This window comes from Aricia agestis, chromosome 15 (assembly GCF_905147365.1).
Source record: "Aricia agestis chromosome 15, ilAriAges1.1, whole genome shotgun sequence".
Classification (NCBI taxonomy): domain Eukaryota; kingdom Metazoa; phylum Arthropoda; class Insecta; order Lepidoptera; family Lycaenidae; genus Aricia; species Aricia agestis.
In genome coordinates, this window is record NC_056420.1 from 276,590 (window position 1) to 289,670 (window position 13,081).

Below are 13,081 nucleotides of genomic sequence, written 5' to 3' on the forward strand. Positions count from 1 at the left end.
ATCTAGATGATATCGGAACTGACAGCTGAACTGAGCTTGCAGTAATTGTGACATACCGCGTAAAGGTAAGTGTCCACAGGTCTATATCGTACGCAACGGACGTCTCGCATCAAACGGATATTTTTTAGGGTTCCGTAGCCATATGGCAAAAAACGGAACTCTTATAGATTCGTCATGTCTGTCTGTTTGTCTGTTTGTCTGTTTGTCTGTTTGTCTGTTTGTCTGTTTGTCTGTTTGTCTGTTTGTCTGTTTGTCTGTCTGTCTGTCTGTCTGTCTGTCTGTCTGTCTGTCCATCTGTCCATCTGTCCGTCTGTCCGTCTGTCTGTGGAACTCTTATAGATTCGTCATGTCTGTCTGTCTGTCTGTCTGTTTGTCTGTTTGTCTGTTTGTCTGTTTGTCTGTTTGTCTGTTTGTCTGTTTGTCTGTTTGTCTGTTTGTCTGTTTGTCTGTTTGTCTGTTTGTCTGTTTGTCTGTCTGTCTGTCTGTCTGTCCATCTGTCCATCTGTCCGTCTGTCCGTCTGTCCGTCTGTCCGTCTGTCCGTCCGTCCGTCCGTCCGTCCGTCCGTCCGTCCGTCCGTCCGTCCGTCCGTCCGTCTGTCTGCATAATAGCTAGAGAGTTGAAATTTAAGCAGATTATGTATATCTATTGCCGCTATAACAACAAATAACAAAAACAAAATAAAATTAATATTTAAGGGTAACAAACGTGATTTTTTAGCCTTTTTGCTCTATATCAATACCTAATGGCAACAGGTAGGTACTTACTTGAATTTTTCTCAAAGTGCTTAGTTATAATATGCCTGTGTACTTTAATATTTAATAATAATATTAAAATAAAATAAAAAAATTAAGGAGGGCTTCCAATTCCCATACAAAAAAACTCAATTTTTGGCCTAATTTTGCACTATAAATGGTACGGAACAATTCGTGCGCGACTCCGACACGCACTTGGTCGATTATTTTAAATACAGAATTTGAACTGAAACTCAGATTTCTATTTTATAATAGTAATTCTTACTAATAATTATTATACTGTTACGGTACATGGTAAACGGACACGTAGTGCCATCTAGCGACAAACTTACCGAGGGAACACAGGCAACATAAATCCCCTACTCAATACTAAATGGCGTTAGGTGCGCTAGTACATACTCGAATAGACTGTGCTCGAATTTTCTAGAAGTGTCTTGTTTACGTGTTTACCGGTTTATTTTGTTTACGTGTTTACGTGTTTAGTTGTTTATGTTTATTGTGGTACATGCTCGAGCCTCCTAGAAACTTGTTTACTTGTTTACGTGTATCGGGAACTTACTGGAATTCGTCTCGCCATATAAAAAGCCGCAGGTAGACGGCGCGGCAATTCAGTTCGATCTGAGCAATCTTCGAGGCGATTTCGGAGTGACAAATAGTGAGTGAACCAGTGAAACCTGCGACTTGGCTACGACCAAGGACAGTGATAGTGCTTAGTGATTGGACCTAGTGATTAGTGTTTGGACTTAGTGCTAAGTGTTGTGACCTAGTGTGTACTTGTGTGACCTAGACTTAGTGAATAAAGTCTTCAAGAGAGTCACCAGGTCTTTCTCTCCAAATCCTCGTACCCTAGCACGTAACAATACTTACTGTTATTTTAGTTAAATAGTTTGCAACAGGAATTATTGAAAAATAAAACAGCAATAATAATAGTATTGTCGGTGCCAATTTCTACGCTACTTTATTATTAAAATCTTTCGAATATGAAGTTGTTAAATCGTAAATGAGAGTACTTAAGTACTTTTGCCGCGGACAAAAGTTATAATTTACCGCCGGTTTTGCTTGGCACTTCATCAGCAATCAATGTTTATAGACTGCACTAAACTGAACTTGTGAGTCTTGGGAGTTGAAGGAAGAGCTCGAGTTTATTACTGCCACAAATATCGCTGTAAAACTCGTTCTACAGTTCGAAGTATCTCTATTTCAGCAGCTAGAATTCATTTATAGCTTCTTAAATCATATCAATAAGATCATCGATTACATTTAATTGGCATTGGTAAAGAAAAATAATATTAATTTATCTATTAATTATAACTATAATTTTTAACAAAAAATTAAAACCGACTTCCAAGGTAAAAACAATAATAATATGAACTAAAAAGTATTAAATAACCCTTACTCTATATTTGTGCCTTTTTCAGAATTCGTCTAAATCTCAACAGCTATTTCTCTACATACTACAGTCTTCATTACTTTGAAGTCGGTACCAGCTAATTTTATCGTGAGTTCAGTCAATGTCAGAATATCTGAAGCTTTTGGGACTGGTACCGACTTCAAAGTAATGAAGACTGTAGTATATACAGAAATAGTTGAGATTTAGACGAATTCTGAAAAAGGCACTATTATAGAGTAAGAGTTATTTAATAATTTTTAGTTCATATTATTATTGTTTTTACCTTGGAAGTCGGTTTTAATATTTTGTTAAAAATAATAATTTCACTCTTTTTAGTTATCTACAAGATAAGGCTTTATGCGTTAATAACTACTACGAATTAACTATTCACATTATGTTACTGTAAGCGAAATTGTGGTAAATGCTTGCAGTTATCTAAGCAATGCTGCAATTTAAAAACTTTTAGCTTTAAAGGTTCAGGAGTTCTGTTCAGTACTTTTGGACCAAGAGACACCTTCGCATGAACTTTCTCTTATTCGTAACATATGTTTAAGTTACTAGAAACAACATTTTAACCACTATGAGTCTTTTGATAAATTTCAAGGATTTCCCTCGATTGCTCATATATACCATCATCAGCACCACTTTTGTAATTATTATACAAAATCTAAGATTATATCCTATACAACAACACAAGAAATTTGAAAATCGGTCCACAAACAGCGAAATAATCATCAAAAACATCTGCTTCGATGCAAAATATCACGAAAAGCATCAATTATTGGGTCATAATGTGATGACCCATGGCATAATTATGATTTTGATGATGATGATCAAATAAATTGATGTGTTGGCTTATGCTTTCAGTTGTTTAAACAACGCTGAAATCCCCGAACCTGTATCTATAAGGATTCAAAAGTTCTGTTGGGTACCTTCGGATCCAGATTATAACCTGGTGCGAAATCTTACTTTTTGGTAGCATTTACTTCGAATGCTTCAGAAAAAATTGAAATCACTATATGTTTCCATACAAATTTGAAGGAGTCCCCTCGATTCCTCCAGGATCCCATCATCAGATCACCACTTTTGTGAACATGGTACCAAATTTGAGTTAAACCCTATACAACACAACGAATTTCGAAAATCGGATCACAAATGGCTGAGTTATCGTTGAACATACAAAAAAAAAAGATACATACAGCCGAACGTATAACCTCCTCCTTTTTGGAAGTCGGTAAAAACAACGAGTAGTAAGCTACAATTAGATGATAACTATAAATATAGTCAATTAATATCTGTTACTTAAATATTATTGTATGTGATTCGTGAAATCCCAGGAACAGGAATACAGAAGGCGCCTTCATGAGCAGCTCCAGAAAAGGTTGGCGCTGTGTGATTTTCGCTTGACTATTTTGTCTATTGTTATTTGTACAACAATCAATGTTTAGTTAGAGATATATTTCAAAATGAAATACAGTCGTTAATGTTTAACTTCCTGTTTAAAATAACGTTAAAAGTGAAAAGTGCTTCGCTCCTTATCTCCCTGCTAATGTTTGACAGTCCCCTGGGAGAGACAGAGGACTGAAGTGGGGGGAAGGAAGCATGAATGGATAACATCTGAATTAGAGAAAACACGTCTTAAAATAATATAATATTGCTACAGTTTCATTCAGTTCATTTTTTTTATGAAATAAGGGGGCAAACGAGCAAACGGGTCCCCTGATGGAAAGCAACTTCCGTCGCCTATGGACACTCGCAGCGTCAGAAGAGCTGCAGGTGCGTTGCCGGCCTTTTAAGAGGGGTAATAGGGGAGGGTAGGGAAGGGAATAGGGTAGGGGATTGGACCTCCGGTAAACTCACTTACTCGGCGAAACACAGCGCAAGCGCTGTTTCACGCCGGTTTTCTGTAAGGACGTGGTATTTCTCCGGTCGAGCCGGCCCATTCGTGCCGAAGCATGGCTCTCCCACGTCATTATGGCAATCTTGAGGAAAGTTTAGTATTTTAATAATAATAATAATAATAATAAACATTTATTCAACATGTAAACACATTACACCGCATTACAAAACAGAACATAGCAAAACAAAAAACAGAGAAAAGAAAACAATCAGACGGACATTATAATACACATTTTTAATATCTATCTGGGTACAAAACACAATGTAGTGTAATGCGAATGCTGCCGAAAAGGACCCCACTCAGGTGATGATCGCGGTATAGTACCTACATCGCGATCCCTGGTGTTCTGTGGAGCCTTGTTGTCGTTCGCTCGACAGATGCACACTGTTTTAGTATATTATGTTATTTTCAAGGATGCCAGTCGATGAGTACGGATGAGTTGGCTTGTGCGGCGATGGCTCACTTCAACCTAACGCGAATTATAAATGACCCATTCAGTATTCCGCTTTCCGCGTTTTCTTTTCTGTCCCCGTACAATGAGACACAAAGAGAAGTTGAGTGACAAGTTTAATCTCGGCTCTCGACTGTCACTCGCTAATAGACCCTCCAGTGCCTATGCCACCCCCGTGACAGCTAACGCGTCCCCTATTACAGGGGCGTAAGGTTCATAATATTATGTTTGACAGTTATAACAGTGTTGTTGTCCTGTTAATAGTAGTTAAATCACTTGCTATCACTTGTACTTAAATCATTTTGTTTAAGAGGCTGCGTTGCTCGCAACGAATGTGTTTCTAAGATCCGATAGAAAAAAATATTTAAAAAATTGTCGTGTGTTGCTTTAATTATTTTTAACTTATAAATATCTTATTTTTATTTTCAGGTATTAGCAGCTTAAAACTACCGTATTATATAGAGCCAAAACAGTAATGTTAGTAGACATAAAATGTTATAATAATTTTATTCTTATATTTAAATTGTAGTACATAATTATGATATAATTATTATACTATAAAATCAGGAAGTCTATATAAATTCAGACCACAACTTATGCTTTTATTTTACCAGTCGGTTAATAACACAGCTGAACTGTGTATTCTGTGCTCGCTGGTGGTGTAAGCCGCGCTATAAACTATCAATACCCAATCGCGTCGAGCTCGCGACAAATCGCACCTATAAAGTACGTAAAAGCACAAAATTCTAACCTAAAAATTTTATACTTTGTAATATACTTCTTAATACAGTATATCATAATAATATTATACTTTGTAAAATTTTTAGGAAGTTATAAAAGGTGCACATTGTTTGTACAGTACGTTACTTACATTATTATTATGGATAAACAATGTGCACCTTTTTATTTTTATAACTTCAGATGGCTGGGACATAATTTATTAATTACGAGCTTTTGCCCGCAGCTTCGCTCGCGTTAAGAAGTATTATTATATACTTTCATCCCCTATTTTAACCCTTTGGAGGTAGAATTGATCAAAATCCTTTCTTAGCGGATGCCTACGTCATAATATCTACCTGCATGCCAAATTTCAGCCCGATCGGTACAGTGGTTTGGGCTGTGCGTTGATAGATCACCATCTCAGTCAGTCACCTTTGAGTTTTATACATATAGATTATGTACATCGTGTCTATTGTCTATGATTGACTAGTAATTATTAATAACCCTGGCACAATACACTACAAATAATTCATTACTAGTGTAGTGTAGAGTGTAGGAGGTAGATACTAGGTAGTGAGTACTGAGTAGTAACTAATTGTACTAATAGGCTGGCTCGTCATCAAAGGCTGCTGAATTATTCATGATTAGGTTATCACTTTGTAACATTCAACTTGTGTATCTTCTACTACTAGTCAAAGTTTAGTGCTTAGGTTTTAGGGTTTTAGGGGGAATATGATTGAACTGGGAAACAATTATTATTATAAGTATTGTTGAGTTTGGTCTTTTGCCATAGATACTGTTAATTTTTAGTTCTTTATTATTATTATTAATGACCCACAACCACAAAAATGTCAGGTTGTGGATATAAATAACTTAAGTTTTAAATTAAGTAAGATGTACTTGGATAAGTATTTATTATCCAATTTCTGTAAGCGACATGTAGCTAGTACTTATGCTATTTAATATTTTTACTTTTTCACAAGCCAAGAATTTGGCTTCTACGACTACTGCTTTTATTGAGCAGGATACTTACCATAGTATTAACGAATTGGAACATGTTCCAAATAACCATTTAAATTAGAGAATAACACAATAGAGAATGCTTCTGGCAGTTTAAATAACTTTAGTTTGAATAAAAAATGTAGAAACTTCAAAGATATAAGTAATAATAATTGTAATGTAATCAATCTGGTTCATCAAAACCTACAAGTAATGGTAGGTAAGGAACTTGAAACTGAGTTATTTTTAAAGGAATTTGAAGTTGATATTTTGTGTATTTCTGAACATTGGTTCAAAAAATATGAACTCATTTTCAATTTCAGTGACCACTAGATTGCCAGTTCGTTCAGTAGAGAATAGGCCATAAGAGGTGGCTCTTTAATATTAATCAATAAAAAAATTAAATTCAAGGAACGTAAAGACATTATTAGTCTCTCCACTGAACGAATTATTGAGGTAGCCTGTATAGAGTTGAGTCATCTTATTATTGTGAGCGTATACAGGCCTCCATCAGGATTATATGATTCATTCGAACAAGTCATGGAACAAATTCTATACAAAATATGTGCATCTAATAAAAAAGTTATAGTCTGTGGTGACTTCAATATAAATTTATTAGACTCGACTAGATTCACATCTTTGTTTAAATCATATAATCTTCTTAATCTATTTTATGAGCCAACTAGAGTATGTGATACAACGGCCACTTATTATTTCTTTTTTTTGTGGAGTAATGTCAGTAAAAATATTATCAATACAAGTGGCCGTTGTAAAAATTGTAAAAATGTCAGTAAAAATATTATCAATACAAGTTATTATCACAATTTATATTAAAAGAAGCTAACAGTTCACAGTGATCAGAGCTAAGCTTATTTATTATTTCTTTTTTTTTGTGGAGTAATGTCAGTTAAAATATTATCAATACAAAATATAAGCTTAGCTCTGATCATTGTGAACAGTTAGCTTCTTTTAATATAAATTGTGATAATAACTTAGAGGAAAAGCTTGTATTTATTCCTGTGAATACTAAACGCATTGAGAAGTTTAGAAATAATCTAAGTTCAAGTATTCAATTATTGAATGGGCCGAATAAAAGCTTTTAATAAATTATTTAAGATAATAAGAACCCAATTTAACAATGTGTTTACTTCAGTAACGGTTAGAAACAATAAAAAAATGAAAAATAATTTTACTAAATGGGCGACTGCAGGAATTAAAATAAGCAGGCAAAGATTGAAAGAAGAAGACGCAAGTCCGACTCGCACTTGGCTGATTATTTCTATGTTTTTCTTACATAGTATGTATCATATTATCTAGTAGCCCAGTAGGCTATGAAACCCTTTTATTAGAAATTATTGTATCTTAGGTTTGAATCTCCCTCGTTCCAATAAACATTAAACAATAAACTCCTTGCTCTCCCAGTATAATAGCATAAACTATGTGTGTTCTACTGTCTACATTTTATGACCAATTGGCAATTGCAGTGTACGGTTTACACTTTACAGTCAGGGGCGCTGTGTGTCCGCGGGGCCTGTTACAGGGGCGGTTCAAACAAATTAGATTATTAACACCACCCATTCACGTTACGTTTATATTTGCAATTACTAGATTTTGTACGTGGTGTGTTGCGTATTAGGCTTCCACGGCTTGTCGACCAGTGTGCTGTGTGACTCAGGGGTTGAATCTGTGGAGGTGAAGCTGGGAGTTGCGGGTACGAATCCCGCCGACGGAACAAAAAGTTTCAATACACCTGAGTTCTGGGTCATGGATATGTAATAAATATGTAAACTATATTGTTGTTATAACTATATTGCTTGTCTGGCTATAAGCATGTAAATAGTGGATAGAAGCGGCAACCACAGTAGGAATCTGCAGTCTCTATACAGTACAAAAATTCCATGAAAATTTGCTGGAAAACTGCGGATTCCTAAGTCTTGGTACTAAAAATTTCCCAAGTTACCGGACTTAAAATTGGAGCATATTTTCATTTATCCTTTATATTTCTTAAATATTCAGTCTAATGAGCCATAATACCCTCAATTCTATCGTTATAGTCTGTCACGATATCGTTTTAAAAATGTATAATATCGAATGGACCGGTATAAAGTTACGACCTACGGGCTACGAGGTGTTTGGGAGACATCGGCGGGGCACTAAAGCGCGCCACTCACGATATCACCGGTAGATAGTGACGTCATCTGACCCCCCCGACCCCCGGCCCGCCGGGACCCCCCGGGGGGTCGTCGCTAATTTCGGCCTCCAGTATTATAATCATGTATTTCCCCCGGCCGCCGTATCGGGATATTGCGGCGCGGGGGCCGTAAAGACGGCCGCAACTATTAGCCAATCTGTATCCGATGCTGATAATAATCTTATACAAAAGTCAGTATTATTACGTGTTCGGTTATCCAATCATGATAAAATTATATTGCCCGCCGGGTAATCGCAATGTTTGTTTCTGTTATTCTGTATTTCTACTTCAGTTGTGTATAATATTAAAGTGCTTTTAAAAATAACCACGGTCCACAGCAGACGTTAAAGTTATGCAATCTTGATATATATAGAATATAATATTTGTCCCATTTGTCAAAATGCAAGTGATTTTTGTAACATCATAACAAACAAGCACAAAAAAAATGTTTTATTTCCGAGTAGATTTTAAGAAAATGCTTTCAGAATGTTCATACTACGGTGCCTACCACCAGTTCGGGAACTAACCCGGCGAGAAGAACTGGCGTAAGAAACTCGCACGGAGCCCACTTTTTTACCAAAAAAAAAAAGAGATAATAGCTTTAAAATTATTATTGTATGTACGTAGTGTAGATCTTTTTCTTACTAAGGCTGTTAATATAACACTATATTTTGTAGCACAAGACGTAATATTTGCAATGGATTTGTATAAGACGTCATTATCTGAGCGTCTGTGTTCGGTAGTCGGGGGTGAAGCCGAAACGCTGGTGCAATATCTTTTGTCGTCGCTGCAGTTTTTTTGCCGCCGAGTATACTTTATAGTTAAGGGCCTGTTACACCGGTTCAATATTGTATTTTTAAGCTAGTTTATCAAAGGTTTCAGTCAGAGTAGACAGACGTACCGTACATTTTCCCATTAAAAATAGCTTATGTTCTTACTCTCTTCACGTGGTCTACTCTATATCTATGCCAAATATTGCCATAAAAATTGCTCCAGTAGTTCGTGAGATAAACCCTTTCTAATATTTCGACCATTTTTCCCACATTTTCCTGAGTTTCTTTGGTCGTATTAGTCTTAGCGTGAATTATCACGCTAAGATAGGGATATCCTTACTCGATAAATAAGCTATCTAACACTGAAATAAGTTTTTAAATCGGACCTGTAGTTCCTGAGGTTAGCGCGTTCAAGCAAACGTACTCTTAAGGTTTATAAAAGTATAGATTTTTAAAATTATCGCTTGACAAACTCGAGTCTTGATCTAAAAAACTATGAAAAGTACTAATAACAGGGTCATAATAGGCTCATAATCGACGACGCATAGTGTAATATGGTAGTGATGATGAATGTAATTTACATAGTAGCATAATAATTATGCTTTCCGTTCTTAAAACAACGCCGAAACTCCCAAACTTGTATCTATAAAGAATCAGGAGGTCTCTCAGCACCTCCCGAACCACGGTATACCAGGTATACCTCGGCGCAAAATCTTACTTGTTGGTAGCATATGCTTAGAATACTTCTCACGAAACCGAAGTCACCACACTTTTCCCTATAAATGTTGAGGAGTCCCTCGATTACTCATGGATCCTTCATCAGATCACCACTTTTGTGAATATAATAGTAAATTGGCATGGTACCCTATATACCAAAAGAAAAATTTTGCAAATCGGTTAACAAACGGTGGAGTAATCGTTGAAAATAAAAAAACGAACATAACACGTGTTATGCTGACGTATAAGCTGTATTATTGTAAAGTTTCATTAAAATCCGTTCAGTAGTTTTTGCGTGAAAGAGTAACAAACATCCATACATCCAAACAAACTTTCGCCTTTATAATATTAGTAGGACTAGTAGGATAAACTGGTTGAAGACCACTTCAATTACAACCATAAACTAAACCACAAGTTCTGCCAAGAAACATAACGTAAGAAATGAGTAATGACTGTTCTTGGTGGTTTGCCGAGAACAGCCCCGTGTGCACGCGCCCTTATGCCGTACACCGCCGTGCACAATAACCGCAGATGCAAAAGTATTAGTTTGTTATCAATATGAGCTCGTTACCGATGCTCCGACGCCCGCAGGAAATTAAACCCCCCGACACCCGCGACCCCCCGCCGGAGGGGGTCACGGGGGGGGGGGGGGAGGGGGGGGTCACGAGCGTCTTGCACCCCCCAACACTACAAAAATATTCGCTGGTGAAAAATAGCTTGTTATTTCAAACAAGCCAAGCTCTGCTCAATATCTTTAGGTCTCTCAGATGAAACTCAATGAGAGCAACTAACTAATATATTTTTATTATAATTTAATATTATGCAATGACTCAGCTTCAATAGCTTTTATAAAAATATTTTGTGTGTTCAAGTTCAAGTAACTTTTCAGTATTCAAAGTTTAAGACGAAGATCGAATAATTAGATAGGCTAAATCAATGTTATAATTGTTCAAATGTTTTAATAATAATAATTAACATCAAAATTTTAACATTATAAATGCGAAAGTGTGTCTGTCTCTCTGACTGTCTGTCTGTCACCCCTTCACGCCTAAGCCGCTAAACCCATTTTTCTAAAATTTTGTATGGACTATGGAGATACTTTGGGTCCCGGGAAAGGGCATAGGATACTTTTTATCCCGGAAAATGTACGGTTCCCCCTTGATAAATGAATTTAGACGCAAACGGATATAATATTTGATCATAAATCATTATACACCCTATTATGCCGTTGTTTAGGAGAGTTTATGGTGGCATGCCCTATAAATTATAATATTAGTGTTGTAATTATCTTGTAGTCTTAGGTAGTCTAGCCACAATCTAGAATCTAGATATTCAAGATTCCTGGATTCGGAATAATCTGCGTCGGTCCCATGGTGTAACGGTTAGCACTCTGGACTCTGAATCCAGCAATCCGAGTTCAAATCTCGGTGGGACCTGTACAACTCTTTTTACAATTTCAAAATTTACATAGACGTTAAACATAATATTATGGGTGATATTATCTAAATTTTGTCTTACCTAACCCATCAATACCATACCATACATAATATTCAATTGTTGCGGCAAATGCGGCAGCCGACTGTCGCATAACAATTGAAAATCTATTGAGTCTGCGATACCCACGATGGAGATTGGAGGCGTTAAGTGGATGTTTATTCGAAATTATTAATTATTAGTAGCCGTTTGTGTCCCACTGTTGGGCCTCCCTGCTTCCCTTCCACACGTCTCTATCCTTCACTATATTTGGCCACTCTTTATCTGTTTATTCGAGTGTATGCTTAATTTTTTTTGAATTCATCCATTGATGAATGTGTTTAAACTTCAAAGGAGTGAAGGCATAGGCGTAATTTTAGAGGAGCTACAGAGAGTAGATTAACGCAGTATCTTGTTTCTGTGTTCAAAAACACAACTAGTTTCCATAGAAATATAATTTGAAACCGGTGAAAAGATGAAAAAGTGGAATTAGAAATGTACACAGTGGTCGTCAGTTTCACACCGCACGGGACAACAAGCAATGTAGGCAGTTCACACGGCGCGGGCGGGGCAACACAAATAGTACGATATATTTCACAGTTCGATTGGTTTTGTTTAGACAACGTTTTTACTGCTTTGTTAGCTGAGTTTGTTTATACGGAAAATCAGAAAATATGGGCAGCACCATCCAGTGTACCGCCAGTAACATTAACTGGTTTTCGCGACGCCGAATTTGATCTTAAAATAATATTATCCTTATAGAGGAATAAATACAGTATATCCAATTTTATTAACTATTAGACAAATAACGTTGCGTGGTAAAAGAGAGGGGATGTTACTTCCGTCTCCTACTCAGCTCCGGCTGTCTACTCTCTCTCCATCTTACGAATTTTCGATCAGGCCACGTGTCGGTGGGAGTTTACATTTTTTACACATATCAAAAAAGTGCACAACACAAAGTGAACAACAGTTCGAAATTTTAATTTTTGAAGTGAAACTTGTATTAACATTGCGACTAAATGTATTTTCATGCGAAACTAAAGCAAAAGATAAAAAATGTATCGTTTTGGATGTAAGTGGTGTCCCGGGGGCAATTTTGCGCTCCATTAAAATAATTCGAAAGAATTGTACACAATTACATACCACTATTACGTGTATACTTTAAAAATTGGACTCTATGATCCGGAATCAAGAAAGCCAGGGATAATTAGGTACTATAAGCTGACGTTCGCGACTCCGTTTCTTAGAAACTCGTTTATCCCGCGAGAACCGTACATATTTCCGGGATAAAAAGTAACCTATGTCCTTTCCCGAGATTCAAAATATCTCTATACTAAATTTCATCACAAACGGTTTAGCAGTTTAAGCGTGTAGAGCTACCAAACAGACAGACTTTCGCATTTATAATATTAGTTTGGATATCTGTGAGTGTGGAGCATAATGTTATGCTTCTGCCACATATATTACCACAGTATATTACCACAGTATATTACCATGTATTCTGCAGATTCAGAGAACGCAAACAAAGGCTGAGGCGGCCGAACATTACCATCGTAAGCAATATTGAGTATTTTTAGTCAAAGTTCATAATATTAATTAAAGTTGTCCTTCAAAATATAAAATTCGCGTGTTACAGTGTTTGTAAGCGAACTTCTCAAAAACGGCTCAATCGATTTTAATGAAATTTTGTATTTCTTGTTATTTTAATGATATT

The 13,081-nt window shown here is 36.4% G+C and overlaps 1 non-coding gene across 1 annotated transcript; it reads left to right on the plus strand.

Moving 5' to 3' along the window:
• Positions 1 to 11,258: 11,258 nt before the first annotated feature.
• Trnaq-cug lies at positions 11,259 to 11,330 on the plus strand. Its single transcript has one exon. It is a non-coding gene; the product is annotated as a tRNA-Gln (tRNA).
• The last annotated feature ends 1,751 nt before the right edge of the window (positions 11,331 to 13,081 follow it).